This window comes from Anastrepha obliqua, chromosome 6 (assembly GCF_027943255.1).
Source record: "Anastrepha obliqua isolate idAnaObli1 chromosome 6, idAnaObli1_1.0, whole genome shotgun sequence".
NCBI classification, from domain to species: domain Eukaryota; kingdom Metazoa; phylum Arthropoda; class Insecta; order Diptera; family Tephritidae; genus Anastrepha; species Anastrepha obliqua.
In genome coordinates, this window is record NC_072897.1 from 17,000,877 (window position 1) to 17,028,710 (window position 27,834).

General features: G+C 35.1%; 1 protein-coding gene across 2 annotated transcripts in view; it reads right to left on the minus strand.

The window, feature by feature from the left end:
* The window catches only part of LOC129249943 (phosphatidylinositol 5-phosphate 4-kinase type-2 beta), a 136,434-nt gene that overhangs the window by 78,801 nt on the left and 29,799 nt on the right, over positions 1-27,834 (minus strand). The window lies entirely within an intron of this gene.

The window sequence follows — 27,834 nt, forward strand, 5'->3', positions numbered from 1 at the left end:
TTGTATTGTAAGTGAATCAACTATTAGCAATAGGTATAATAAGAAAATATTATAAATACCAGCTGTAAGCATATCAAGATTGTAATTGAAAAATACCATTTAATCAATAAAGACGCGTTTCGACGCCCCTGTGATTTTTTTTAAGCCACGACTTTCGCTTTGGCTTATTTCGCGCGCTTTTGTGGTGCATTAGATAATTTTAAATTTTGTATTACGCAATTCTGGCATTATTTGTTTCACTCTTATATTTAATTTTGCCATAAATTCTGTAACAAATTTTACAATGCATACGGAGAGAACAAATTCACAGAAAAAAGTTCCGTATTTTTGCTTTTGTTCGCATGTATTGTCTACTCATAAATTATCCTCAGTTTAGTGGCAAATTTCGCTTGTTAACACTGAAGCGGGGAGCTAGAGATAATCGCCCTACACTGATTGCATTACATACGTGTAGTAAAAGTGCAACGAATTACTGAGAAAAACTTAATGTTTTGGGATCGTTTGTTTACCGCACGATCATTTTCCCAAACGTCTGAAGTTACAGACAACAGCTTCACGAAAATATTTTTTTCACAGATGAGAAAGTTTTCACTGTAGAACGTTTTTAATAAGCAAAACCACAAAGTGTATGCTAAAACTTCTGCAGACGCAAGAAATGTTGTTCTAAGGCTTCAGCGTGGCCACCACCCAGCCTCCGTAATGGTTTGGTGGAGAACGTTCTGTAAAGGCGTTACATCTCTTCATTTCTACAAAAAAGGGGTTAAGGGGTTAAATACAGTTAGAATTAAGAAAAAAAAATCGATTTTTTATATATTGTATTTTTTAATGTGCATATATTTAAAAATACACACAGAAAATTTAATATCGTTCCGGTGAATATCTTCGAAGTTACGAGCAGATTTGCAAAGTCCTTTCAAAGTGCTTGAAAGTGCTTTTCAAACTTTAAACGCGTTTTTCTCAAAATGGTGTTTTCAAAGTCGGTGACCAACATTACTCGAAAACGACTAAACCGATTAGTCTCAAATTTTAAAACGAGCTACTTAAATGTATTTTTTAGTATTTAATCGAAGATTTTTTCTCACCGACAAATATTATTTTTTTACAATTTAAGGCCGAAATTTTGGTCGAAAATAAATTTTTTTTTCTTGGGAAACCTCCATTTTGTGAAAAAAATGTAGTTTGTTTATTTCTTCGAATAATTACTAGATTCAACATTACTTTAAAGAAATCTGTTTGGTTTTTTTAATTTCAGAGGATCCAGCTCAGAGATATAGTGGTCACCGCAAAACGTTTTTTTTCAGAGGAGCTCCCGGAGGATCAGCTGTAGTTTATTTCCAAATAAATATTTTTAATAATACTAAAACTTAAAAAACAGTTAAAAGATAACATAACAAAACGGACAAATTTTTAGATCAATAAATTGAAAAGTTTTCTCAGAACGAATTCTCGAAAATTTGTTTCTTTTCGGCCTTCTAACTGTATATAAACTCTTAAGACCAGGGCAAAAGTGTACAGCAGGATGTCTTAGAAGACACAGTGAAGCAGTTCAGCAGTACTCTCTTCAATTGAAAGCGTTGGATCTTCCAACAAGATTCCGCTCTAGCCGATAAGGCAAAAACCACCCAGCAGTGGCTAAAACAATATTCCTGTGTTCATAGCCACGGAATATAGGCCATCTGGAAGTCAGATCTAAATCCATTGGACTACAATATATGGTCAGAATTGGAGAACATGGTCTGTCAAAGACCTCAAAAGAATTTGGAGAGCCTCAAACAGTCTTTGGTTCGAGCAGCGACGTCAATATCCATGAGAACCGTGCGTGCTGCAATAGCTGAATGGCCTAATCCCTTGAAAGCTTGTGTAAAAGCAAATGGTGACCATCTCGAATGATAATTTGAATTTTTTTTAATATTTTCATGATTAAATAAAACTAACTTCATTAAAAAACGTATTATATTTTCATATCTATAACGAACTTAACTTATACAGAACTTATGGTAGGACTAAGTAGATATAGTAAATATTACAATCATTCTATTGGCAACTACCTATGTACAGAAGGTTATGAAAGTGAAGCAAAATGCATCCCACGCTTTTAACTCTAATTTGAATTTTTCTATTTGTATCTTAATTTTTGTTATAATTCTGTTCTGAGGTAGTTGATTATGACTGATCGTTCGATTTGCTATTGCTTCATTATAGGTCTCTTTGTCATTAAAATTTATTTACTACTTTTTAGTTCGATTAGCAATAAAAGCGTGTTTTTTAGTTTTTTTTAAACTATTTTTTATTTTCTACTTTTTAGTTCGATTAGCAATAAAAGTGTGTTTTTTAGTTTTCTTAAACTATTTTTTTTAACTTCCTAACACTTTACTTAATGTAGAAATTTTAAGTTTAGTTATGTTAAATCATTGATTTTTTATGAGTTTACGTGAAAAAATCTGTGTATGCCGGGTTCGGATTGCTATTTTGGAATCCTAAATTTCTTTTTTAGCGATTGAAAATCCAAAGCAATGCAGTTATCGACCTTCATACAGAAGTAATCGGAAGAAAGAACTTCGTTCTCGGAGAAGGAACCTGAGAAACGGTTACCTCAGCCTGGAGTCGGGAAATGAACGGATGTGGCTATCTTCCTGCTACCTTGCACATGGCCACGAGGAGCTACCGAGATTAATACTCAAAGATCTGGTAGCGCAGGCGCAGAAGCTTGGCGCAAAGCTAATTATTGGTGCGGATGTAAATGCGCATCACGAGATATGGGGCAGTACTGATACTAACGCTAGAGGTGAGTGTCTCTTTGATTATCTGATAGGTACTAAACTACAGATTTGCAATAAAGGTACCTACTTTTGTCATTAGTAATAGACAGGAAGTGTTACACGCTACTTTTGCTTTTGACTCCGTTATTAACAGAATTAGGAACTGGAAAGTTTTGGAAGAACATTCCTTCTGTGATCATAGATATATCTCGTTTGAGGTTAGCAAAAATCTACCGAAACCTAAGCCTGGTAGAAATATCAGGAAAACAGACTGGGAAAGGTATATAGACTGTATCGGGGTTACCCTAGGAACATGTCCATCAGTGGTACCACAAAGCATAGAAGGACTATAAAATTTGGTTGACAAGATTACCTACAACATGAATGCTGCCTTGGCGGAAGCCTGTCCCATAAGAAGACTGAGGGGTAAACCCAAGCCTAAGTGGTGGACGGTTGAGCTAAGCAAGCTTCAAAAAACAAGCAGAAGCGCTTTTAATAAGGCAAAGAAAACACGTCTCGATGAAGATTGGAAAGGCTATAAAGATGCTTTGAGAATCTACAAGAAGGAAATCAGAAATGCCCAAAGGCAATCTTGGAAATCCTTTTGTGAAGAGGTTGAGGGGGCAACTGAGGCCTCCAGACTTCGTAAGATTTTAGCGGGAAGCCCTCAAAATTGGGAACTGCTACAGAAAAGTGATGGTACTTTCACTACAACCAGTAAAGAGTCTCTAGAAGTTTTACTCGACACTCATTTTCCAGGCTGCTCAGACATTACTGGGCATGACATGGAAGATACAGTACACTGTCGTGAAGTCAGAATAGATGCTATATCTGAGGATCGGCTCTTATGGGCGATTGAAAGTTTCAAAGCTTTTAAATCACCGGGCCCAGATGGTATTTACCCGGTGGAACTGCAAAAGGCCGCCGGATATCTAGCACACGGGCTACTAGCAATCTTCAAAGGTTTCTTTCTCTACGGTCATATACCTCTTAAGTGGAGACAAGTCAAAATTGTTTTCATTCCAAAAGCTGGTAGAAACTCACATATCCATCCAAAAGACTTAAGACCGATATCTCTCTCCTCCTTCCTATTGAAAACTTTGGAGGGTTGATGGAATTTCACTTAAGCCTAACTATAGATAGAAATCTTATCTCTACGTCACAACATGCCTACACGAAAGGGAAATCGGTAGAGACAGCTCTACATAACCTTATTTACAGGGCAGAGAGTTCACTGCACAAACAGGAATTTACTTTAGCCGCTTTCCTTGATATTGAAGGGGCCTTTAACAATGTTGAAGGGGGGGCAATTACTGCAGCACTCACTAATCTTAGGGTAGAACCGGGTTTGGTAGGCTTCATTGGCAAAATGCTAAATAGCAGAATCATTGAAGCGGAACTAGGAGAATCGGTGCTCAGGAGATGGGTAAGTAGAGGTACACCGCAAGGTGGAGTCCTCTCACCGTTTTTATGGAACGCAGTTGCAAATAAACTTCTGTTAATACTGGAATCGGTGGGCTGTAAGGTGATAGCTTACGCCGACGATGTTGTTATTGCGGTCTCTGGTAAATTTTTATCTACATTAAGAGACCTAATACAAAATGCTCTAGATATACTTTCTAGGTGTGCAGAAAAGTGTGGTCTAGGACTCAACCCAGACAAAACAAAACTCATATTGTTCACTAGGAAACACAGAATCCCTCAGCTAAGTCCAATTATGCTCAAAGAGGAAGCTCTTGTGATTTCGGAAGAAACCAAGTACTTGGGACTAATCATAGATAGGAAACTGACTTGGAAGTCAAACATCTTAGAAAGAGTCAGGAAAGCGAACCTAGCTTTTTATGCCTGTAAGAGAGCTTTAGGTAAGACCTGGGGAATTAAACCTAGGGTTGCTCATTGGCTCTACACTGCTGTCGTCAGACCCATTCTTCTATATGGAAATGTTGTCTGGTGGTGTGCTATGCAGAAAAAAACCTATTCTAATTTATTGAATAAGGTGCAGAGATCAGCGGCGCCAGCAATATGCAATATGTGGCGCCATGAAAACCACACCATCCATGGCTTTGGACATCATGCTACATCTGCCACCCCTAGATTTCTTCTGCAAATACTCAGCGGCCTGCGCCGCTTTAAGGCTCAAAGCGAGCTCACAATGGAGAACTGTCACACATGGGCATTTAACTATTTTAGACTCCTACACGAATATACCCAGTGACTGTGATTATCACCCTCCCATTCTTTGCTTCGAAAGGAATTTCCTAATGAAAATCCCTTCTAGACTGGAATGGCTTGAAGAAGATCCAACACCCAACATACCCGTTAAGATCTACACGGACGGATCCAAAATGGACACCGGTGTAGGATCAGGGTTATTTTGCGAAGAGCTTTCTATTAGTGAATCCTTTAAATTACCGGATCACTGTAGCGTGGAAATAAACGCTATTCATGAAGCCTTAAAATGGTTAGAGATAAACAGAATATCATTGACGGATATCTGCATTCTATCAGACAGCCAAGCTGCCCTACGAGCCCTGTATGCATTCCAAACAACATCAAGGAGTGTCTTACGTTGTCGCCAATCTCTAAATGAGATGGCCAAACAATATCGTATAATATTATGCTGGGTCCCAGGCTACAGAGATATACCAGGGAACTGTAGGGCAGACCAAATTGCAAGAGAAGGTACCTGTATGCCAGACATAAGTAATTTTATGGAGATACCTCTCGCAACTTGTAAGCTTCTCATTAAGGACGCACTAATCAATTCTGCAAATCAGAGATGGATTAGCGCTAACACCTGTGAAATTGCTAGGCAAACATGGCCAAGGTTAAATTTACGTCAGTCCAAGAGTATTATAAAACTGAGTAGACTTCAAATCAGGACCTTAGTAGGGGCCCTCACAGGACATTGTCGCATAGGAAATCATGCCAGGAGATTAGGCGTATACACGCATGATTTCTGTCGTAGCTGCAGAAATGAGGAGGAATTGGAAACAACACCTTTTTTGCACATGCCCGGCTCTAGCCAGAAGCAGAAACCGATTTTTAAAATCCTACTTTAGGTATCAACAACCTTTTACGCTTTGTCAAAAGCTCGGGATGGTTCAATATGGAAAGGGAAATGTAGCCCAGCCCCCGCGGCTCACAACGGACCCATTCCGTGGTCTAAGTGGCATCGTTGTCTCTATGTGCGATGCGGCTGCCAAACCTACCTACCTATCCAAGAAAGGCAACGGGCGCGCAAATTACCCACTCCCGAAATATAGAGATAACAACAGAATATACTGACATAATTAACATTCAACAGTTTTTTCCATTAAATAGTTAATTGAAGGTGGAGATTCGTTTTTATGAATGAAAATCATTGTTATCATTGCAGTCAGTGAATTAATGATTCGATATATTCGTGTTATATATATTTAATTCCTTTCTTATCGACTGTGAGTCAAAAGCTATGCAGTTATCGGACGTGATAAAGAAGTAATCGAGATGAAGAACTTATTTCGTGGAGAGCCTGACAAACGGCTACCCCACTCCTGAAACGGAGAGGTAACAACAAAATATACTGACATAATCAATATGTTACATACTTTTTCCCATATAGATCATGGATTGAAGGTCGAGCCTTGTTTTTCTGAATGAAAATTATTGTTTTCATTTAGTCAGTGATTTATAGTCCGATTTAATTGTGTTATATTTAATTCCTTCTTTACCGACTATATGTCCAAAGATAGGACAGCATTGGCCTTGACATAGAATAGATACTCTCAGCACAGAAAAAGGAGACCGTGGATTATATTGACAGAATCAAAACGAGATCTAAAATTCCAGTTCGGTTTTTTTAGTTCATTTTTGTTGTGAATTGTACTTTAATCGATAAAATTTTATAAATGAATTTATGGTCATGATAAATTCCTTCTTTACTTGCCAAAATTTTGTTCCGTAAAATAATTTCAAAATTTATGTTTTTATTATTTTATTGTAATTAAAAAAATTACATCTTATATCAAAATTATTTCATCTTATATGAAAATTGAATAGAGTAAATTTGCGTGTATGAGACTTGTAGTATCTACGCATGTGTAAAGACTATACAAAGTGAGAATGCAACTACCCTGACGTTTTAGCCTTCTATTCGTACTACAGTGCCGCGTGCCCGAGCAAGTTCGAATTCGAAAGAGTAAGTCGTAGACTAACGAAATCAGTAAGAGTAACTCGGTGAGTGCAGGCATGCGCAGACCGCGCGTCAGCTCTGTTTTTCTTACTCTTCTACAGAAGATCTAAAAAAGAAAATATTAGTCCTGGCAATCCTAATAAGGATAATGGAAAACTTTTATCAAATTATTGCATTGTCATCGGTCCTTGATAGGTGTGCAAAATTCCAAGTCGATCAAATTTTTAGAAGCCAGTGAAAATTAAGCTGAAAGATTCCGTTACATTCATTCATTCATACATACATACATACCTTCTGCTAAAAAATGAAGGAGGCGGTATCAATAAAACGGTCCGCGGATGACATATGGCAAAAATAAATTTTTTGTTTTTTGGTAGGACTGTTATAAGCTTACATGGCAAATTTCAGCGTGATATTTCACATAGTTTGTTTTCTGTGCTACTGTAAACAAGTCAAGCTCGAGTGTGTTCTTCGAATTTAACGATGGATTGGATGGATGGATGGATGGAGAATTTGTTTGAAATTTTGTTATTCCAACAAAATTTCGGCTTCAGACGCCTTAAAAATGTTGCAGACGACCTATGGAGATTCTGCTCTATAGCGTGCACGTGTTTTCCAGTGGTACAAAACGTTCAAAGAGGGTCGTACATTGGTAGAAAACTTGCCTCATGAACGTCGTCCAGCAACATCAGTAAACGACGAAAACATCGGAAAAGTAAAGGAAATTGTGCTAGAAAATCGCACAAATCGCAAAATCGGTTAACGCTGAATATTATTTAGACGTTTTAAAGCGTTTGCGCGAGAACATTCGTCTTAAAAGGAAGGAATTGTGGGACAACAAGTCATGGTTCTTCACACATCACGTCTTGTTCGCGATTATTTGAACAAAAATAATGTTAATATCGTTCCGCAAGCACCGTATTCGCCTGATATGGCTCCATGTGACTTTTTCCTGTTTCCCAAGCTCAAGTTGCCGCTCCGTGGAAAACATTTTGAGACAATTGAAGTCATAAAAGAGAATTCGAAGAACACACTCGAGCTTGACTTGTTTACAGTAGCACAGAAAACCAACTATGTGACATATCACGCTGAAATTATCCATGTAAGCTTATAACAGTCCTACCAAAAAACAAAAAATTTATTTTTGCCCATATGTCATCCGCGGACCGTTTTATTGATACCGTCTCGTTCATATTTGAGCAGAAGGTACATACATACAACCCGAGCTAATAAAAGCGTGTTAAAAAAAGAGGCATATGGTGTCTTTCGTACAAGTTCCTATCCAAAGCAATAGTAATAATATATAAATATGCATATTAAAAAATATGCTAAAATAGGGATGAGCAACCTTTTTGACCAACGGACTAATTTAAATCTTAAAATTTTTTGAAGGGCGCACATAAAATAATACTTATTAATAATTCACAAAACTTTAGTTATAGTAAGCAATAGAGTAAAAAATTATAACATTAAAAGAGTAAAGATTTCTTATACAAAGTATAATGCAAAATACCAATAAACAACAAAAAGGAATTTTCTTCAAATTTTTAATGAGAAATTCAGCCCTGTTTTTTCGATACAAGCTGATCAATATCAGCCGGAATTGATGAAGTAGCTACACGAAAGCAGCTTTATAATTGTACATCGGTGGTCATTTTTGATTAATTTTATGGTGAAGAATATTTATTCGGAAACATACGTACTTCCGAACCGAAGCATCATTCGCTTTGAATTTTTTATCAAAAGCGGAAATTTTTTTAACTGTCTACATATTACGCGTATTTTTGAGAAGTAGTAACGCGTTTTTTTGCTGTTTCCAAAGCCCTGAATTTTATCATATAAATTGTGAAGTAACTGTTCTTTGCCTTGAAGTTCGATATTAATGAGATGCTGAATCATATCGGTAAGAAACCCAAAATCGCACATCCATTCTTTATCAGCAAAATGAGGAAAGGCGTATATATCTCTTTATATCCAAGAACGATTGTATACTCTTTTTAGCATTGTAACTCTACTAAGCCAACGTTCTTCAGTATTAAAAACCACGTCTCCATTTTCAGTTTCATTCACGGATATTTAACGCGCGAGCTAATACCCTAACCGTGAACATGATAACACCATGCCTATCTCTGGCTCAAAAACAGAATAACACAATTTTGTAGCACGCCATCATGCAGCAACTATTGTAGCTTCACTTTATCTTTAACTTAGCATTCGTATAAAGTTCACTTTCTCTGTAACTTCACGTTATCTGCAACTTCACTTTATTTGTAGCTTATCATTAGTATATATAGCAAAGCCAACCTAACATATAACGTCTTTTGTCACTATATATTCCTAGCATTAAGTTGTTGAGGAAAATAATAAATAAAAACCTTCTGATCCAACATACTGACAGAACTAAAAAATCTATTTTTTGTATTTTTCAATACGAAGAGTATTAATTGGCGCCCAACGTGGGCCGGCCATCTAAAAAACGAATTAGTTAATAAAATCCTATATCGGTCGCTCAAAGAAATATAGTCTCATAAAATAAAGGAGGATATAAATCCTATACAAAAATATAAAAAAGTAATAAATAATAATTAAAATGACATCGCAAGCAGAAATCACAGCCCTACAGGAATATGTTACCAACCTACAAAAAAGATTAATAAAGCTAAAATTGAACAAGGACACGCTATCCCAGAAATCCAGGAGCAGATATGCTATTGTAATACACCGCAGGAAGTAGACCTAAATATATTCAAAACATTACATACATTTATTGGAGACTACCATGAGTACCGAAGCTGGAGAAAAATAGCATGCACCTTAATGGACACCATAAAACAGTTCCAAATAGACAACATCTTCACCTAAGCCCTCATAACGGTAAGAGGAAAAATTACTGGACGAGTAGCCCAAATTCTAATCAATAACGACACTAAACATAACTTTGAAGCAATCATCAAAAGACTAGATGATTCATACACCGATCAACGACCACTGAACGTACTTTCTTTTTCAAGTGATGAAAGTGAGACAAAAAAACCTACAACTTCATGCATACTACGACGAGCTGAACCAGTCATTAAATTTTGTTCTCTAAAAAATCTAAATGGCGCACAAAAGTGAGTACGTAGTCAACGCTCTAAGTAAAGAAGTACAGTGAAAGGTAGTTGGAATATTCATAACTACATATAATATATTGAGCGGCGGCCGCCGTAGCCGAATGGGTTGGTGCGTGATTACCATTCGAAATTCACAGAGAGGACGTTGGTTCGAATCTCGGTGAAACCAAAATTAATAAAAACACTTTTCTAATAGCGGTCGCCCCTCGGCAGCCAATGGCAAACCTCCGAGTGTATTTCTGCCATGAAAAAGCTCCTCATAAAAATATCTGCCGTTCGGAGTCGGAGGAGGAGGAGCTCGGCCAAATACCCAAAAAGGGTGTACACAAAAAACGCTCTTTACTCTCGCAGTTTTACTAGCCTAACAGAAGCATACGGAATAGCATGAACAATGCAGCACGACTCACAGTATCATCAACTTGAATTCATACCAAGAATGAGGTCAGCGCGACAAAACCACAATGGAGACCTCCAAAGAAACCAATATCAACCACGTGCACCAAAAGCCATGGAAGTAGACCTATCATCTGCACAATTCAGGAGACCTACCTAACATTCAAAGCCACCACCACGTTCAGCATTTTAAAATCCCTTCATAGGGAATCGACTCAATCAATACATACGTTCCTCAAAAAAGAAATCGAGAAATCGAAATGATTCCTCATTTCAGCAACTAACCAAACGGGAACGAATCAATCAACTTTCAGAAGAACAAGGCACAGTCGCTATACAATGAACCAGCCAGCGATGCTGAAGCATCACGGATTACCCACACTCCAAAGGACAGTACCAGATGGTAAGCCCATGAATATATTATATTAATAGACAAAGGTGCCACAAGAAGTTATGCGAAAAAAGATTATAAATATGTTAAAAGCATTTTACGGAGGAAATCTCAATAATAACACACAAAAGAAAAATTAACCTAATAGGACATGAAATTTAATTATTCGAAATAGATTATCTTAAAGATTTCTATATAATATTAGGAGAAAATAATTTCAAGAAAGTAAAGGCTAAAGTGAATCTAGTCAACTATTCTATTACAGGGTGAAAGATATGAAGTGTTACCAACTTCAACTTGTATCTGTAAAATAGCTCATGACATCAACGACAATATTGTTCTAATGACAATTCAATACATTGTTTATAAGCCATCAAAAGCATTTGGGTCTCAGTTTTGTTTAATTTTTTCCCCCCCTGATGGAATTCAAACGTAATAGTGTGATTGCGTTATATTTGGCTGGAAAGTCACAACCAGCCATTGTTCGTAAGCTCAGTCACCTCAAAGTGAATAAAATGTTTGTGTATCGCACTATAAAACGTTACAATGATACTGGTAGCATTGCAAAACGCTATGGAGGTGGACCAAAAAAAACCGCAACAAGCCAGCAATGGTTCGGAAAGTGAAGGCTCGACTTGAACGGAATCCTTGTCGAAGTGGAAGAAAAATAGCTAAAGAACTGAAAATACCGCAAGACAGCATTCGACGCATATTGAAAAATGAGCTCAAGGACAAGGTTTACAAGCTCCAAAAAGCACACAATCTTTCACCCCAGCAAAAAAAAAGTTTGATGCGAAAAAGCAAAGGGGTTGTTGCGCTTGCACGAACGTGGCGAATTTCCTAACATTGTGTTTTCTGATGAAAAAAATTTCCCAATTGAGCAGTTCATAAACAGTCAAAACGATCGTGTTTACTTGACCGAACGCTCATACGAGAATTTGAGCCTATGCATAGCCACTCGAAGCAATTTCCCATCACAAGTAATGGTTTGGGCCGCAGTGACCGCTGATGGACGCTCTCCAATCGTTTTTATCGAGCCCGGTGTCAAACTGAATGCGACTTATTATCGGCAAAATGTTTTAGAAACTGCTTTTGAGTCGTGGACACGCAAACATTTCGGTCGTAGACCATGGACGTTCCAACAGGACTCGGCACCGTCTCATAAAGGTCGTTTGAACCAAGAATGGTTAAAAAATCATGTTCCACACTTCATTTCGTCCACACAATGGTTTTCGAATTCGCCAGACGCGAATCCGATGGACTATTCCATCTGGTCCATTTTGGAGAGCAAGGTGAGGACTAAAAAATATGGTAGTATGGATGCGCTGAGCTAAAGTGAACATATGTTAAAATTGTAATCATTTTTGAACAATTTTGTCTTTGAAATCAATTAAAACTAATTTCACACAAAAAAGTTATGGTGTTTTGAATAGGTAACACTTCATATCGTTCACTTTGTAGTTTCGCGAATGTGTCCAACCACTTGGAAAGTGACAGCTAAACTATACAATAGCAGAAAAAGATTTGAATAAGAAAAAAAAAAATTAATGAAACAAAACTATCAAAATGATATACTACCCTTCACTACCCTTCAAAGAAATACAGAAACTTCTAGAAAACAATAGCATACAACCTATTAAAAGTCCATAGAACTCACCTATTTGGACAGTCTCAAAGAAAGGCACCACAGAAGATGGACAACCTAAACGAAGAATGGTGATAGACTTCCAAAAATTAAACAAACAAACTATAGCTGATAGATATCCTATTCCAGACTTAACTACGACACTTCAGAATTTAGGGAAAGCCAGTTATTTCAACACTTTAGACTTAGAGTCAGGATTTCACCAAATTATGATAAAACCAGAAGACAGACAAAAACCGGTGCTAAATATGAATTTTCACGACTACCGTTCGAACTAAAAAATGCCCCCTCCAGATTCCAAAGATGCGTGGACGACATCTTGAGACCCTTCATTGGTATATGTGCATATGTATATATAGATGATATTCTGATATACTCAGCCACACCTGAGCAACGCGTGAAAGACATCACCAATATAGTACAAACACTACACAGAGCCAACATGGAAATCTTAGAAGAAAAATGTAATTATTTTACAAAAGCTAACTGAATTCCTAGGGCACATAATAAAAAATGGAAGAATAACAGTAGAACCAAAAAAATAGAGGTGATCGACGGATACAAAGAGCCAACGAACTTGAAAGAACTCAGATCATTATTGGGCCTAGCCCGATACCATAGAAAATTTGTAAAAAATTTTGCACAAATATGCAAACCTTTAGCCATTTATTTACACGGTGAAAATGGCAACATTTTAAAGAACGAGAGTTCAACAGGAAACATCGAACTTGATGAAGAAACACTTAAAATGGTAGAAACATTAAAAATAAACTAAAAAAACAAACAGGATTCGACCTCAAACTGACGCTAGCAACTACAGCAACCAAATAGAAGAATACGGAACAACACTTAAATATAAACCTGGACAGGAGAATGTTGTAGCAGACGCACTAACAAGACAAATCTTCAACAGCTTCAACGAATCAGTACATTCAGCAGAAACATCAGAAGTCAGGAGTTATAGACAAGCAACAGCACCGACGATAAACAACTAGTCTAGCTTCTCCTCCTATTTGTGGTGTGCGTCTTGATGTTGTTCCACAAATGGAGGGACCTACAGTTTCAAGCCGACTCCGAACGGCAGATATTTTTTTATGAGGAGCTTTTTCATAGCAGAAATACACTCGGAAGTTTGCCCTTGCCTGCCGAGGGGCGACCGCTATTAAAAAAAACTTTTTTTTAATTTTGGTGTTTCACCGAGGTTCGAACCTACAGTTAGCAACAGAAGTAAGTATACACCGGAGACGTTTTCAATTTTCCTTCAAACAACGTAAGTTATAACAAAATTGTGTTTTGTTTACATTAATGATATACAAAAATCATATTTAATCCAAATAATGACAAAATTTTAAAAAGGAACAAAATTAAAGCTTTTTATATTAAACTTTATAAAAATTCATGTCTCAAAAGTAAGTATAGAGTTCATCATATTATTAATTTCTAAAATCAAAAACATAATTAAAATTAAATCCTCGCATTTGGTAGGTTAACCATTAGACTTTACAATCGCTTTAAGTCGTGATGACATTGATTTCACCAAGTTTTCAGTTACAGCTGGTGGTATTTTATTCCATTTCTCTTGAAGGACATTTTTAAGTTGTTCGGATGTTTACGTATTTGCCGCATTAAATGTTCCCATAATTGTTCGACTGGGTTGGTATTCGGGGACTGTGGCGGTGTTTTCAGCTGTTTTAGCACATTGTATAACAGCCACTCTCGTACAATGTTGGATGTGTGCATGGAGTCATTATCCTGCTGGAAGATAAACGTTCCTCCAAGGCCCAATTTCGTAGCACTTTCTTTTAAATTATTTTTCAAAATATTTAAATAATCATATCGGTCCATAATATTTTCGAGAAATACCAAGTTTCCAACCCAGTTTGCAGCCATACATCCCCAAACCATCACAGAGCCCCCTCCATGCTTCACAGTGCCGGTCATATTGTTTGGATCCAATTCCGCGTTAACTTTTCTCCAAACTTTTTCACGGCCATCAGATCTACAGATACTGAACTTACACTCATCAGAAAATATGACTTGGTTCCAAAACGTTTGGTCATATTTTTCATGATCTTTTACGAATGAAATCCTTTTACTCCGATTGACACTACTCACGAAAGGCTTTTTCCTAACATTGCGCCCTAGATAACTAGCACTATGCAAAACCCGGCGAATAGTTTGGGTGCTAAATTTTTTTCCAGGCTCATTTTCAACCTCAGATTTCGCACTTATTTTGGGGTTTGTCCTGATTTTCCGCACGTCTAAGCTTTTTTCTCTGGGACTTAAGAGCGGCGGACGCCCACAACGCTCTTTATTAGTGGTGCCTCCCGCACTTTTATATTTATTCACAATCTTTTGAACTGTAGCAAAACTCCTATCTATCAAACGACCGATTTCTCGCAATGATTTATGTTCCTTGTGATATATTATAATCAGTTTTTTTATATCATCAGAAAGCTCTTTTCCTCTTGGTGCTATTACTAAAAATCTCGCAAAAATTAATACAAAACGTACTTCCCTAAATTTTTATACTCACTTTAATTATTTCCTTTTAATAGATTTAACGTTTTTAATCAACAGGTAAAAATAAATGTTATGCTAACTGAAAAATCGTTTGCTGTATACTAACTTTTGTGACATAAATTTCGCTGGCATCAAAGACAAAGCAGAGCGTGGATAACGGTACCTAAAATTTAAAGCTAAATGAAAGCTTACTACTGGGAGTACACAATTACCATGTCTAAAATATTTTGATTACATATTAAGGAAAGCGTTAGCGTCAAACAATTCCATAAATCAGGCTCCTGTATACTTATTTATGTTACTAACTGTACGTTCTCTCTGTGCATTCCGAGAGGTAGTCACGCACATGGAATGATATACAACCTCTTTTAAAAGCAACATTCATGAAATACTTGAGGAAGTAATCACACAAATATTGCCGAGCATGCACGAACACCAAACAATCATCCTACATCAAACGCTGAAGGCGAACGCTTACATTCAATACTACTGGAACTCGCGAGTTACGTCAACTACCCATTCCAATAACTCAACACACTCCCTACCCATTAATTGGGAACAATAATTTAATTAACCCAAATGTCAACAAACTGCATTTTCTTTATTTAACAATATTTCGCAATAGTAGCAATTTAATGTCAACAAACTGCATTTTCAACATTTAACAATATTTCGCAATAGTAGCAATTTAATGTCAATAAACTGCATTTTCAACATTTAACAATATTTCGCAATAGTAGCAATTTAATGAACTCAAATGTCAATAAACTGCAAAGTTCGACAAACTGTTTTTTTTCACTTAACAATGTTTCCGCAATAATAACAATTTAAGAAATTATTATTTTTTTGCAATACTTATTTCAACAGACGTCAGCTGAACTTCTAAATAATATTTTAGTTTATAAGTATTACATTTGTAGCTTTAGCTTTAGTTTTAACTGGGCTCTAGAACAGGTTGGATTCATTTTGTAAAATGAACTGATAAATAAAAGTAATTTTTTTTTACTTACGGAACCCTCGGACTCGTTAGTGGCGCAGTCGACGTACTCTACAAGTGGTAAGGGCCCTAGGACCAGAATCAACATGGGAAAGAATAAAGGAAGAGCTAATAAAAAACTTTGGCATCAAGGAAGGGTATCACAACCTTTACCATCAGGCGATTAATATAAAAAACTACAATAATGTAAGCGAATATTTTAAAAATCTTAAAAATATATTAGACAAATTAAATACTAAGTATGAATTTGACATCAATAAACCCATAGAGTTTTCACCTCCTACAAACGAATCAATTGTACTAAAAACATTTTTGAACGGTATACATCCAAATTTGGCTAGCATTATTTATAGTAGGAATATATCCACCCTTAGGGAAGCTTACTACGTCTTGGAAGAAACAGGGATACTAAGACAATATAACAATAGGTTTCAGAAATACACATATAATACACATCAGCGATTCCAACAACAGGGAAACCATAACGAAAACGGACAGAACAAGACATACCAACAGAAACAAACTTTTACACACCAATCACCCCAAAATTCACATAATAGTCCTTCTCAAGTTCGTCAAAATAACAATCCTGCTCAATTTCGACAAACTTTCTTTAACACAAATAATTCTCAGCAATCAAGACGAACCCAATACTCGAACAGAACTCTTGGACATAATAATAATGGGCCTACCCCAATGGAAGTAGACCACATCGAGAATAATAATACAGGAGAGGTAAATTTTCAGTGTCAAGCCCAAAGATTCATTTACCGATAGTAGAATTAAGTATAGGAAACACGAACATTAAATGTTTACTTGATACAGGATCAACGACCTCATTGCTTAACGGAAAATTATTACCAACATTTGAAAGGACAAAACTAGAAAAACCCATATTCTTTAATACAATAAATGGTAAATTTTGTATTGACGAGGAAATTATCACACCCCTTCCTAGGGAATTTAAAGAAGACAATCTTATGTGCTGGAAATTAACCAACTTTAATGGTAAAAATTTCGATGCTTTAATAGGACAGAATATATTGAAAGCTTTTTCAGCAATCATAAACCTTGAGGAAGACTTCTTACAAATAAACGGCAATAAAATTAAATTTATAGATTCTTGTCCATACAATTTAGAAGAAATTCAAACCTTAGAAATACAATCAGATAACATTTTAGATAGATTAAAACGTGATGATATGAACAAAGAAGAAGAAACATTTTTAACGGAACTTATTCAAAAAAATTCCGATCTATTTTTCCAAGAGGGTAACTTACTTACTCACACTCATGAAGTACGACACGAAATTACGACAACGATTAACAAACCGGTATATTCGAAGATATATAGGTACCCTCAGATCCATGAGGAAGAAATCAATAAACAAATGCGGGAAATGTTAGAACAAGGGATAATTAGGGAAAGTATATCTCCATACAATTCTCCTTTATGGATTGTGCCCAAGAAGTCGGACAATTCAATGAAAAAAAAATGGAGAATAGTAATAGACTACAGGGCTTTGAATGAAATAACTGTCAGTGATAAATTTCCCATCCCAAATATTGATACAATTTTAGAAAAGCTTGGTCGAGCACAATACTTCACGACTCTCGACTTAGCCAAAGGCTTTCATCAAATCCTTATTAAAGAGGAAGATAGGAAGAAAACAGCATTTTCTACTCCATTAGGTCATTATGAATTCGTTCGTATGCCTTTTGGACGCTCCTGCTACTTTTCAAAGATTGATTAATTCAGTACTAAGGGAGTATATCAACAAAATATGTGTTGTATATCTTGACGATATTTTAATTTTCAGTAGCACAATACAAGAACATAAGGATAGTATACAGAAAATTTTCAATGCTCTTAGAAAACATAATCTTAAGATTCAAGTTGATAAGTGCAATTTTTTCGCAAAATCTACCGAATATCTAGGACACATTCTTACCACTGAAGGAATCAAACCTAATCCGAACAAAATCGGGGCTATCCAAAAACTAAAACTTCCAGAAAATCAGAAACAGATAAAATCATTCCTAGGTATAACAGGATATTATAGAAAATTCATAAAAGACTATGCTAAAATTGCCCATGGTTTGACAAAATATTTAAAAAAGAACACCAAGATTAATAAAAATGACCCTCAATATACGGATGCATTCTACAAACTTAAGAGACTACTAATCGATACACCCATCCTTAAATACCCAGATTTTAAACGGAAATTTAAATTAGCAACAGATGCCAGCGAATTCGCAATAGGCGCAGTAATAACACAGGATAATCATCCTATCAGTTACGCAAGTAGAACCCTAAATGAACACGAAAGAAGATACTCAACAACAGAAAAGGAGTTGTTGGCTATCGTTTGGGGAGTAAATTACTTCAGGCCATACATATATGGAAGAAACTTTGACCTTATGACAGACCACCAACCACTAAAATGGCTACAAACAAAATATAAAGGAAAAGACATAAATCCTAGGCTTCAACGTTGGTTACTCAAACTTGGTGAATACGATATTAACATCGGGTATATCAAAGGCAAGGAGAATACTCTAGCCGATTTTCTCAGTAGAATTAACGCAGATACTGGTGAAATTTGTGCAGTAGATGAAAATACAAGGGAAATTGACTTAGACAATATAAGTACAACTATTCACTCTCAAGAAGAGGAACTGAACGATCATTTTCCCATATTAGACTCAGTCGTTAACCGTTTTTATACCCAAATAATCTTGACAGAAAGTAAGACGGAAGAAATTAGAATAGTTGACAATAAAAGAAAAATTTTTGTAAGTCTAGACGATATTAGGAGTGGATTCATGTCGGACATTTTCAGAAGATTTATAAAAACGGGGAAAGTAGGAATTTATTCAGGAATTTCAGATTCAGACTACAATATAGTGCAACAGAAGCTAATAGAATTATTTAATGGTAGTGTAAAATTCTACAGATGCTCATATCATGCTAAAGATATGAGAAACGAGGAAGAAGCTTACAGATATATTCAAAAATATCATAAAGAAGAAACTGGACATGCGGGGATAAATGAAAATTATCAGGGTTTAAAAAATACAATATACTTCAAAAATTTGAAACTACTTATCCAAAAATATATTAACAATTGTGATATTTGTTGTAGAGGTAAATACGACAGAAAACCATATAAACCGAAATTCTTTATAACGGAAACACCCACAGATACGAATGAGATAATACACATGGACACTTACGTAATTAAGAAACATAGTTTTCTAACCATCATAGACAAATTTTCGAAACAAGCTACTACTATTTACTTAGAAGACAGAAACAGTATAACACTTATAGAAAAACTTCGTTTATATTTCTCTCTCACCTCAAAACCGAAACGCATAGTAGCTGACAACGAAATCAACTCAACAAATGTAAAAGATTTTCTTAGGCAAGAACAAGTGGAAATTCATTTTACAAAGCCAAATTCTCATACCGGAAACGCGGATATCGAAAGGTTTCACAGCACCTTAGCAGAAAGATTTCGAATGTTAGAAATGGAAAATTCAAGTTTAACAGTCCAGGAAAAAATATATAAATGTACTGAATGGTACAACAGATCCATCCATTCCGTAACCAAGACAAGACCAATAGATATAGCAAATGGAAAAATAGAAAAGAACAAAATTTATAATTTACTACGGACCACAAAAGAAAGAAAAATTACAAAGTTGAATATTGACAGGGAGGAATATCAAAACACAAATCAGGAAGGGTACGTGAAAAACTATAAGGCTGTTCGACATAAACAAGAACCTAGATACAAAAAAACGAATTTATCAAATATTCACCCAACTAACATAAAAAGGACTACTAAATTTTCAGGTACACATGACACTGCTAATAACCATAATAATGACGCTCTTCACTATAAATAACACCACATTAGTTGTCGAAAACATCAATAGTACAAATGGCTTCGCTGAAATAGCACTAGAAGACGCAGACATAACTTACAACTACGACACTATTCTACACATCATTGACCCCAAGGAAATTCAATATGTCATAGAAGGACTCGAAGAAAATACAAAAGTAATAGCAAATATCAACGACAGACACTTCCTTAATACAGAACTGGAAAAAGCAAAATCAAAACTCAAGACAATCATTCCTACTAGACATCCGAGAGGACTAATAAACTTTATTGGAACAGGCATGAAATGGCTATATGGCACAATGGACGATTTTGACAGGACAGAAATAGAAAGACATTTACTAGCAATTGACAACAACAATCATGCAATAATAAAAACCCTTAACGGAAACATAGAGATAAACCATGTATTTAACAAAACAATTTCAAAACTAAAAGACGCAATAGAAAGTGACAGAACGCAGATTACCTCAAAATTAAATCAAATATCCAAGAATGACAAAGAATTAGAAAATAAGCTCCTATATCTGGATATATTGCTAAAAATTAAAATTCTGCTAGACAATATTGAACACATACAAAATAATCTTGTAGCCACAAAGACAAATACTATGAATAATAATGTATTAACAAGTGAAGAAATAATTCGTTACAACATCGATCTCTACAAAATGCAAAATACAAGATTAAGTGCAGGACATTATAAAGAAAATAAAATAATTTTTATAATACAAATACCTAAAGATATAAGAAAAGTAAAAAGATCAATTTTTGTACCTATACCTAATGAAAACAAAGAAGAACTTGTTTTTGAAAAAAGAGAGATCCTAAGAATAAACAATTCAATTTATGATTTTAATAATGAAGTAAAAAGAAGCAATTTAAAAAAGTCTAATCTTTGTATTTTCAGAAATAATTGCTTAAGAAAAAAGAACAAACAAGTAGAAACTATAGAAATACAACCTGGCTTAATAATCATAAAAAATCATGTAAATTCTATAGCTAATAGTAGTTGTAATAATAGACAGTTCAATTTAAGTGGAAATAAACTAATAACATTTAACGGTTGTAAATTAGAAATAAATGGAGATCTGTATTATAATTCTGAAGATAAGTTTGAACAACACTTTTTAATAAATAATAATTTTAATTTAAACAATATTACATCTCAGCTAACGTTTGATGAATTAGTATCGAATCAGATCGAAAACATTCAAAAGATCGAAGAAATCAGATTTCACAAAAAACTAAACTACATTTTTAATAGCCTAGCGTTGACATTCAGTTTAAGGGGGGGTAAAGTTTTTAAATTTTTTTTTGTGCATTTTTTTTTATTTGGTTTTTTAAATGAAGAACCTTTCAAGAATATTCTGTGAAAATTTTAGATGAATCGGAGCAAAACTTACAAAGATACAGCCATGTAAGTGTTGCTACCTACCTGGCTCAACCGCGCGCCATTTGTACTTTAAAGCGTTGTTCCCACAACTTACGTTTTCAAAGTCGGTGCCCCTCATAACTTTCAAACTACTGCACCGATCCTTTTGAAATTTTGAACACTTTTTCTGTAGATGTTTTACAAGGTAACGCCGAAGAGTTTTTTCGAATTTGTTGATACTTTTGTTTTTACGGTAACTAATTCACCGATTTTTTACGCGAAAATCGTGTTTTTGACTTTAACGTGTTCCCAAAAATCGAAAAATTTTTAATTTCAAAAAACCCTCTCGGCGTTACCCGGAGAAAACGATTATCTAACGAAATAACTTTGGTTTTTTGATTTCAGATGATTTAACACCGAGTTATGAGGGGCACCGCAAAACTACTTTTTTTTGAGATGCGTCCGAATAATTACTGCCATTGCCGTATTTTTAAATATTTTTGGATGAAAATTTCACAAAATATACTTCAAATGCTATAGTTTTATGTAGTAAAAGATTTGACGAATAAATTTTAACTGTGTCATCAAAAAAAAATCATAAAAATGTGCCTTTTTTTTCCATGAATTAACGTTACCCCCCCCTTAATAGCCCTAGGTACAGTAGTCATATTTTACATATATAAAAAATCAAAACATAACGAAATAGAGATAACTAGAAAAACTCAGGAGAGTTTTCAGTCAAAGGGGGGAGGAGTTACGTCAACTACCCATTCCAATAACTCAACACACTCCCTACCCATTAATTGGGAACAATAATTTAATGAACCCAAATGTCAACAAACTGCATTTTCTTTATTTAACAATATTTCGCAATAGTAGCAATTTAATGTCAACAAACTGCATTTTCAACATTTAACAATATTTCGCAATAGTAGCAATTTAATGTCAACAAACTGCATTTTCAACATTTAACAATATTTCGCAATAGTAGCAATTTAATGAACTCAAATGTCAATAAACTGCAAAGTTCGACAAACTGTTTTTTTTCACTTAACAATATTTCCGCAATAATAACAATTTAATAAATTATTATTTTTTTGCAATACTTATTTCAACAGACGTCAGCTGAACTTCTAAATAATATTTTAGTTTATAAGTATTACATTTGTAGCTTTAGCTTTAGTTTTAACTGGGCTCTAGAACAGGTTGGATTCATTTTGTAAAATGAACTGATAAATAAAAGTAATTTTTTTTTACTTACGGAACCCTCGGACTCTATAGCAAGCGAAAAATGAACCAGTGTAGAAGAAGAAATATTGCAAGCAGTAAAGGAATACAACAAAACAATACACTCGGTAACAAATGAAAACCCCCTAAACATATTTTTTGACAGAAGTAAGTATCCTAAAATAAAACAGAAAATCCAAGAAAAACAGGACAAAATGTTAAAATATCATAACAAAAATAGGCAACAAAAAACATACATCCCAGCCCAAATAATATATGAGAAAAGCAGTCGAAGAGATAAATATACAAAGAGATACATCCAACATCAAGTAAAAGAAGATCGTGAGGACACAATCTTAACAACCAGGGGGAAGATTATACACAAAGATAACATCAGACAAAATGTTCAAACTACTGATACTCCTATGCATGATGCAGACCATGAAAGAACAGGAGCTAACTGATCTAAAAAATAAACAAATATATACACACCGAGACGGATCCATCCTTTGTCTACAAGGATGAATGCTATTTATTCCATATGACTAATTTGACGAAAATACTTAAACCATACAACGAAATAAAAGCAATGCTAAAACAAGAAACCATATGTACCCATATGATTAATCTGACGAAAATACTTAAACCATACAACGAAATAAAAGCAATGCTAAAACAAGAAACCATACCTAGAACCGCAGATTTGGCACTAACAAACCGGATAGAAACATTAAAAAATCAACTCATAAACACAAAAATAAAAAGAAGCCATGATGACCTGATTGACATATAGTACAACAAACACTGAATGAAATAATAGAAAACAATAACGCCCAAGGAGTGATAAATTCAAACTCTGTAAAACGTATTGAAAATTTGAACTCCAAAACCCTTGAACATCAGATGTTACTACAAGAAATCCATAAAGAAATATTAGACTTAACCACCCCCATTAATTTTGCAAGAAACGGAAACTTTTATTCTGCTGCAATAAATATTGAATTGGTTGAAAAAATAATTAAATCCGAGAAAATACAAATACCTATAATAGATAACTATGTAGAATACTCAACAGTACACATAGGATGATATGGGAAAACCTTTGTAATCATCTATAAATATCCAATTATAATAAATCAATGTGAAATATTTGACGTCACATCTTTATCTTATCGACATGGAAAACTCGAACTAAACTCAATAATAGCCTCATGTGACAAAACATTTCAAAGAATAAATAAGTGCAAAAACAATTTTAGCAAATATATATGCAAGAAACAAAGAAGAAACAATTGTACGTATCCATTAGTCAACACTAATACAGGGAACTGTAATTCTACTGAGGAAAATAAAGAACCAATAATTATTCTAAAACATGCGATATATAATAATAGATGGAACGCACACTGTGTACAATAAAACCATAGTTGGAACATATCTCGTACAATTTCCAACTACCATTACTCTAGACAATAAAATCCTATTTAACCAAGATAATGAAATCAAAGAGTTCATACAATCCAGATGTATTGAACAAATAGAAATAATAGAATTATTTCAATCCTAGTCACAATATGAATTTAATAATATTCAAAAACCACACCAATTTATAATCCCATTTGAGGAACACCCAATAAGAAACACCCTAATACTTATTTTTATATATGCTCAATAATATTAACCATACGGTTCCTAAACAAAATACATAATATGTATATAGAACTCAAGAAAATCAAACTTCAAGAAAAAACACAGCTAGGGACATCTTATCAGAAAGGATGCGATAAGTATAGTTCAACAGAGGACGGTTAATCTTTCGAAAGGAGGACGGAGTTAATACTCTAACCGTAAACATCATAACACCATCCCTATCTCTGGTTCAACAACAGTACAACATAATTTTGTAGCATGACATCATGCCACAACTATTAAAGCTTCACTTTATCTCTAACTTAGCATTAGTCCAAAGTTCACTTTGTTTGTTACTTAGCATTAGTACAAAGTTTACTTGCTCTGTAACTCCGCCTTATCTATAGCTTCACTTTATTTGTAGCTTATCATTAGTATAAATGTAAACCTAACATACAACGTCTTTTGTCACTATATATTCCTAGCATTAAGTTGTTGAAGAAAATAATAAATAAAAGAACGTTCTAATCCAACATACGGATAGATTTAAAAATAAATTTTTTGTAGTTTTCAATGCGAAGATTATTAAACCGCGCGACTTTATAAAATTGATTAGTTCACGAGTACTGGGACATTTGGCAAACTCGCACACAAATTCTGCTAGTGAATTATGCAGTGGCTATTTCCCTCCCTGTGACTTTCTTAATGTCTTGAAATAGCCTTCCCGATACTCCAAACTTCATGCTTGACATTGCTCGTGCTCCATCTGTCAATACACCAATAATCTTTCCTAATGCTTATAAAATTGAAAAATGTTTCAACATAGATTTTAGTTCATCGCACAGTTCTTTGCCAGTTGTAGTTCCTTGCATTGGAGTCAGTCAACACAATTCTTCAGGAATATTAAATTTGGTGCCAATACCACATAAAAATATACCACGATAATATCAACACAATCTCTGAGCGATAAGCATACCGCTTTGTCTTTGCCAAAACTGAAAAAATAATCAAATTTCCATTTATCTTGCAAATCCCTGCGCTTATCCGCATCCTTTCTTTTTTTTTCTTTTACAGATTAAAAATTTAAAAACTAAAAAAAATTGTAGGAAAGCTTAATTTTGAATAACAAACTGTAATATTACCTTTTGACGTGATAACGTCTTATAATTCGATTTAACAGGCTGCACGCACGAAAAAATGTGTCGTTACCTCGCTCATTAGTGTTACCTTGCTCATTAGTGTTACCTTGCTCATTAGTGTTACCTTGCTCATATGTAGTTACCTTGCTCATTGCCGTTACCTTGCTCATTTGTCGTTACCTTGCTCATTGCATTGCATGAACTGCAAGCGAAAGCGCGGAACGAACGACAAAGCAAACAAAGCAAACGAACGGCAACGTTCGACATCTTGCTCTCTCCTACTTAAGTGAGCGTATATATGTATGTATATGCGCATATGTACATATATAAATTCACGTATTTGTATTTGCATATGCCTTCTTATTGATTATTATTAATTTGATTCACTTGAAGAATTTAAAATAAAACCAAGTTTGTTAATAATACCTCTTGTTCTAATGTTATTATTATTAATTTTTTTATTATATATGAAGGAAAAAATGTATTTTAATATTTACCATATACCTTATAAGATATGTTGTCTATACTATATTAATATTATAAAGAGGAAAACTTTGTTTGTTTGTAATGAATAGGCTCAAAACTACTCGACCGATTTTAAAAATTCTTTTACCATTCGAAAGCTACATCATCCACGAGTAACATGGATTATATTTTATTTTGGAAATAGGGCTCGAGATATAGGTCAAAACGTGGACCCGGGTAACCTTCGGATGTGTATGTACAATATGGGTATAAAATGGAGGCTGTTGGTGAATGCTTTAGTCCAGAGTATTTTTCATGCCGCTCCGTGACTAGGGTCTCGAGATAGAGACCAAAACGTGAACCCTAGAATGTGTTTGTACAATATGGATATTAAATTGAAGCTGTTGGTGAATGCTTTAGTACAGAGTATTTTTCATGCCGCTCCGTGACTGGGGTCTCGAGATATAGAACAAAACGTGGACCCGGGTAACCTTTGGTTATGTATGTACAATATGGGTATCAAATGAAAGCTGTTGATAAGTGCTTTAATACGGGGTAATTTTCATACCTATTGATGACTAGGGTCTGGAAATATATGCCAAAACGTGGACCCGCCGTGTCTTTGCACCGAATTAAACCAAACTTACACACATTGTTAAGTAGGTATTGAAGATGATTTCCGTATAGTTTGGATACCTATTGGTAGATAGGGTCTCGAGATATAGGTCAAAACGTGGACCCGGGTAACCTTCGGATGTGTATGTACAATATGGGTATCAAATGGAAGCTGTTGGTGAATGCTTTAGTTCAGAGTATTTCCATCCGCTCCGTGACTAGGGTCTCGAGATAGAGACCAAAACGTGGACCCTAGAATGTGTTTGTACAATATGGATATCAAATGAAAGCTGTTGATAAGTGCTTTAATACCGGGTTATTTTCATACCTATTGATGACTAGGGTCTCGAAATATATGCCAAAACGTGGACCCGCCGTGTCTTTGAACCGAATTAAACCAAACTTACACACATTGTTAAGTAGGTATTGAAGATGATTTCCGTATAGTTTGAATACCTATTGGTAGATAGGGTCTCGAGATATAGGTCAAAACGTGGACCCGGGTAACCTTCGGATGTGTATGTACAATATGGGTATAAAATGGAAGCTGTTGGTGAATGCTTTAGTCCAGAGTATTTTTCATGCCGCTCCGTGACTAGGGTCTCGAGATAGAGACCAAAACGTGAACCCTAGAATGTGTTTGTACAATATGGATATCAAATAGAAGCTGTTGGTGAATGCTTTAGTTCAGAGTATTTTTCATGCCGCTCCGTGACTAGGGTCTCGAGATAGAGACCAAAACGTGGACCCTAGAATGTGTTTGTACAATATGGATATCAAATGAAAGCTGTTGATAAGTGCTTTAATACGGGGTAATTTTCATACCTATTGATGACTATGGTCTCGAAATATATGCCAAAACGTGGACCCGCGTGGAACCGAATTAAACCAAACTTACACACATTGTTAAGGAGGTATTGAAGATGGTTTCCGTATAGTTTGGATACCTATTGGTAGATAGGGTCTCGAGATATAGGTCAAAACGTGGACCCGGGTAACCTTCGGATGTGTATGTACAATATGGGTATCAAATGGAAGCTGTTGGTGAATGCTTTAGTTCAGAGTATTTCCATCCGCTCCGTGACTAGGGTCTCGAGATAGAGACCAAAACGTGGACCCAAGAATGTGTTTGTACAATATGGATATCAAATGAAAGCTGTTGATAAGTGCTTTAATACGGGGTTATTTTCATACCTATTGATGACTAGGGTCTCGAAATATATGCCAAAACGTGGACCCGCCGTGTCTTTGAACCGAATTAAACCAAACTTACACACATTGTTAAGTAGGTATTGAAGATGATTTCCGTATAGTTTGAATACCTATTGGTAGATAGGGTCTCGAGATATAGGTCAAAACGTGGACCCGGGTAACCTTCGGACGTGTATGTACAATATGGGTATCAAATGAAAGCTGTTAGTGAATGCTTTATGATATGTTATGTTATGTTATGTTATGTTATGTTATGTTAT